Below are 6,000 nucleotides of genomic sequence, written 5' to 3' on the forward strand. Positions count from 1 at the left end.
ACTCATTTCGCGCCTTCCTTACCATATTCATAAAACATCAAAGGCCATTACATTTCGATTCAACCTAATTAAACCTAAAATATAAGTTAGGACGCATAAAACATGCACAGTTGTCTCACACCTCGGCCAATGCTTGCCTAATATTAAACTCTTCACTATTCTTCTGTCTTTACGTAGCACAACGTTCCTAATTCGTTGTGGCGCATATCAGGGGAAATTGTGATCTTAAAAAGTAGATTAATCGAGCAGGAAATGGCCAGATCGAAGAGGAGATAGAGAAAAGGAGGGTGTAAAATCGGACTAATTGAACTCCTTCGGCGCGAGGGGACCAGATGCAGTCCAGCCGAAGAAAAAGAAAACAAGAGAAGACGCCGAGTGGCGGCGGCGAGTCGGCTATCTTAACCTGTTGGGATTCAGTTTTTCGTTTTTGCTCTCCGGACCCGCTGTGAGCGAGGCAGAGCAGCTCGGCCTATCAAAAAAGTCCTGACCGGAATGAACGTTAATTTAGGTCTTACCTCGATATTTCCCTTCGCCAATTAGCCTAATGCGAGTGAGTGCGATCGTTAAAATTAAAAGTCAAAACCGTGAAATTATCAAAATTATTTAATTACGGCGGATAGGTTGGGATGAAAAAATTGTACATGAAAGCGTAGCGTGTATGCATAGGCATTAGGAGTTTGAGACTATACATATAGGGATTAAGAGTTTGAGAAGCGTAACCTTCAGCAATTTAATAGATGATACTGTTGCTTGTGTGGTCTCGATCGAGCGGCGTTGCTCTTCGCTGCAAAATTTCAATGCAACTTAATTACACCAAGATGGAAGTTAGGACACAGGAAATATGCAGAGTTTATTTTCAAACTTAATTTAATATTTTGAGAGAAGGAATAAATTTAGCACCGCATAGCACATGTGAGACTTATATTTATAATTCGATAGTCATCACTATTCAATTGCGAACGCATTTCAATGAAATTTTTTGAAGAATGCGGAGCTCAGCAAGTGAAAGCTATAATATAATTCTAGGGATACAAAAACAAGTACCTGCAAGAAATTGTCCCAATTAGCCCCTTAAAATAGGTGGCTGAGGTAGATGAAAAATAGTGAGCAAAAAATAATGATAATAGAAAAAATATATCACGCATTTACTTATCAAATAAATTGATTATCTAACTAGTATTTTTCGATACTAAAGTTGTGACTGATACTATTTTTCTAGATGTAGAAAAAACTGATTTTGATCGGATGGATGGAAATAGAGTAGAGAGCAAAGAAAAAAATTCTCTTCTCTGATAAATTGATAGATACGGTTGTAAGTAAATTAAAAATCGGTGTTTTTTCAGAAAAATAACTAATTCCAAATACACTATCATTTCAAATGCTGATGGTTCAGTAGGTCATTCAGTGATTGTGGTAGAGGCTGGCTACACTCCTTCAATTTTAAGTTAAAAGCTCCAATCAGCTCATTTCACAATCCTTTCATCTGGTATTTCACATATTTTTTTTAGTGGACTAACCTCTACCTTTCTCTACAATTCATAAAATTCTTTTTTCAAAATATTTTTATGCGGCTCTACGTCATTTGTCTCATATTAGGTACAACGCTAAAAATTTAAGAAGTGCAACCCAAGTGGGACAAATTATAGTAAAATTTACCCGATTTGAAATTCATGTGCGTTAAAAAATATAATTAAGTACATGAAAAAACATAAAAGTATTGTACATTAAAAAATGTAAAAAGTCATCCGTCCCCTAAAAACATTTCCACTCTTGGAGGTGTTGACTCCCGACGGACTTAGAGAAGACATTTCTAAGGGACGAGCAAGCAAATTTGCAAGATTTATACCTCGAGGGTGGTAGCTTAGGCACGTATGCAGTTTTGGATGGAAGCACGCTTTCTTTAAAGCTTTAACCTCAGGTCAACACTCCTTGGCTGAGTAGTTATCCCAGGGAAACGGAATGGGAGATCAGGTTACGCGCGCCTAAACCCGCTACAAAAGATACACTTCCATGAGATTAAAAAAATTGCAAGAAACCACGTCCAGTTGCTCGGAAAAGCGCTCGCAAAAAAGAAATCATATGTGTATAAACGACCACTTTAAATAAGGTCACCGAAACAGATCCGGCAGCTGAGATCGTGTGCCATTCCGACTTGATTTAAAAGTGACCTCTGGAATGTCAAGATACGAGCCACGAGCCCGTTGCTTTTTTCAGAATTACGTGAAAATATGGGTACCAGGAAACAATATGGGTAAAGGTACACTTTGAATACGAGTCGGAGGAACGGGTAGCTGCTCCCGGCGGGCAATAAACAAGGAAGAGAGGAACTGGGGTGGGAATGGGAGAAAAGGTTGGAAGACGAGAAGCAACTTTGTCCGTGGAGAGAGCGAGGGAAACGAGAGGAGGCTGGGGATAAGCAAGAACAAGACAGAGCAGGAATAAAATGAAGAGATGAATGATCGCCAGTTGAGTGACAACGAAAGATTGCAGAATACGGCCACCACGTTCAATAAAGAGGAGGGGTGCTCGTTGGAAGAAAAAGAGGAAGATAAGCTAAGCCAACATTAAGGTGCATATATTAATTACGTTACGCGTTTCGTAGGGGGAGATGGCGTCCAGCCGATTTTCACTTAATCTCACGTGGGGAAGAGGAGGGTCCTTGCAAGTATCACGTAATTTTTTTCCCACAAAAAACAGTGTAAAATTGTGATCTTAGTAATCTTAAATGCTAGTCTTACCTGATTTTTAAAAAATAGTTAAACGAATTGTTTTTTACAAATCCAACTAATTGAAGATAGATTATCGTTATTTACTCTGAAAATACGCATTTTGTACAATTTCACGTAAGATTAGTGAAAGGGGGAAGAGTCGAGCCAAATCTCACGATATCTCACTAAGAGTGGAGGGGGGTCCAAAAATCGCCAAGATCACTTCACGTAATTAATGGACGCCCCTTTACTGGATGTAAATAAAGTATTAATTTAGAACGGCAATATTGAAATAAAAGGAATTCGCCTCTTTCCACAAATATTTTAATTCGTACGACGCGTTTCGGCTCACAGAACAATCATTTGGTACCAAAAAAAGTCAAACTTCTAGTATATCACGCCTGAAGCCATTTTTATAGAACAGCATTATTCTGAATGTATAGAATATATGGTGCAGCATATATGGTGTATATTAAAGTCAGGATGAACATTTATATGGCACGATAAAATACGAAAATTCTAAGAGCCAGGATACCTGACGAAGGCCTCTACAACTTTGAAATCTATCACAATCCACGGTTTATTCATCTTTTTTTAGGCGATAATTGTAGCGATTAAAAATATTTCAACAATAATTTTAAAATATTTAACTGATTACTAATGTATTTTTACCTCATTAATGTATAGGCCTCAAAGAGTAGTAGTACTTATTACTAAATGAAAATCCACTTTGAACACAATCCACACATACTTAATTTGAGACCTAAGTTTAACCAAACTATACCACTAATGAGGCATACGACAATTAACGGGAAAAATTATCTGTGAGGGATGTACAGAGAGAGATATGCCTCCTTATTCCGCGGATCCACAAAGAAGCATCGAATGTTGAACAATCTCAGGGGTGCGTTTGATATTTTTATATATTTCTTACTATTTAACGCCTCCGATCACACAATATTTCGGTATTTTCAACGAGGGAGTCCAAAATAAAGCAATGATTGATCATAAGTATTCAAGCTGTGTATGAGGGCTACCTAGTAAGCCAGGACTCGAACCTGCGGCCTTCGGTTTGGCATGCAAGGATTGTAAACTTTGAGGGTGGAAAATATACCACTTAGGTTCAGGTTAGGCTTTAGGTTGCGACAAATTACCTAAAATATATTTGATTCTAAGCATAGTTCGAGATGAATAATCATCTTAATAATCGTCATCATGAATAAAATCAATGGCATCACCGACGAGTCATTTTCTAGTTTTTCGCCAACATCCATCTCGCGCTTGGATATCATCTTTCGCGCAGTTCGCCCGATGAGAAAATCACGGAGGTAGTGATGGGAGAGCGGAAATGGGAGTTGCACCTGGATCATCACGATTCACGCCTCTGCGTGCATGTTGGAGGCGACGCATTGTCATACACACTTTCATCACTCGATCGGGAGTGAATCAGCCGCAGCCGCGGTTCGCACGCCCGACTTAGAAAATATCCACGTGACCCTGAAACGAAACGCCTCCGACCTTTTTTACGGTCTCGATCCATTCCCATTCTATAGAGTCACATCCGAGCCAGCCACGTGTATTCGAAGCCTCAGTCATCCTATTAGTGGAACAAACCTCAAACAGACGATGACTATTTTTCCACGTTAATACAAAGATTAATCCGGGCTGCATGACGCTGGAGAATCCATGTTTTCTGAAACAGTTATACTCACTGACTTTAAAATTGTAATGAAAAAGGTGGCCACATAGCGATCCCTCCATCACAGGAATATAAAGCATAGGTTTAAAATGCAGCAATAAGGCACATGCTACCAGGTCAAAAAAAGAGTAGGGTTTTCGAAAGACGTCGCGGAAGTAGGTACAAAATAGATTTAAAAATACTTAAAAAGTAGCTGAGAGAATAAATTACAGCATTTAAAAGTAGTTGAGATCCACAGGTTGACGAGAGAGAAGTATGCTGGAGGTTTAGCCATGAAACCTCCCACTGCTGCCAGAACCAAAATAGAGCTTTAGCCGAGGTCTTTTTAATTGATGAGCGATCGAAGAGGAAATGAGATTTTCACCAAAAATTAGAGAAAATAACTCAGCCCCTTCTTAAATGATGATCATCACGTCGTTTCATTTAACGAAACAACAGATATAATCGAAACTCGTCTTGACACCAGTGCAGATTTCTCTGAATGAAAATATCACCTAATATTAATGGTATACTTCTTTTTGTTTTTAGTGAAACTTCAAACAGCAAGGAGTACTCAAGCAGTACGAATTCAATATTTTCATTGCATATTATTTTGTTGATAATAAACTCCTTGAACGCTTGACCAAGAATTTTCTTGCTTTCGAGACGGATTTAAATTGTATCGCAATCTACAATAAACGGAAATATCTGGAGAAAGGGTGTAAACAAAAAGCCTCTGGACAGGTCCTGTCCCGAGTTCTGGTACAGGTTGGCACGAGGTGAGCGAAAACCGATATATATTTGTGAGACAAAAGTGAATTCAGCGAACATTAATATTATGTGCGAACTATACGGACGAAACGTGATGTCTATACTCCGTCTGTTTGTAGACCTTTGCACTCTCATCCAGGAACATCTGCTGCACCCCCATTTAAGCCTTTTGCTCCGTTTTGTAATGTGCGGCAAAAAATCTAGCCTTCGTAATATTCAAGTAACTGATAAACTACGTTACATATCCTTCCAAAAAACTGGTTTAAAAACATCGTTTGTAATTTATAACCACTTGGATTAGGGTTTCACAATTTTTTTAGACACATCTCTTCATTATGAACGAGAGTTAATCAAACCGGCGCAATCATTTAAAGCACTATTGACTGCACTGAAAAATCTCCTCGACAAAATGTTCCCTTTATTAATGCAGCCATAATTGACAATTAACAATTTTGCATTTGCATTATATGTAAATGCGAACCAATAGAGATTTAAAAAAGAACGAATTACGCGTACTCAGAAAGCTAACGAGCTAGCAAATATGATGCAACGACTTGAAGTAAAATATCAGCTATATTTAGAAAAAAACGCAAAAGAATATATATCACTTACGTTGCACTCTCACTCAATCAGATATCTTAAACATCACGGATTTCGAATTTAAACGACATTAAGTTATTGCTGCTCTAATTCTGACCAATAGTGATAAAAACTTCTTTAAAAGATCTTAATTCATTATAATACAGTTGCAACAACGTCAACGATCAAACAATTTTGAGGAGTAACTATGAAATAAAATTCATGAGAATCAAGAGTAGAAACAGGGGCTTATAGCATTTTACG

Source organism: Ischnura elegans, chromosome 8 (genome assembly GCF_921293095.1).
Source record: "Ischnura elegans chromosome 8, ioIscEleg1.1, whole genome shotgun sequence".
NCBI classification, from domain to species: domain Eukaryota; kingdom Metazoa; phylum Arthropoda; class Insecta; order Odonata; family Coenagrionidae; genus Ischnura; species Ischnura elegans.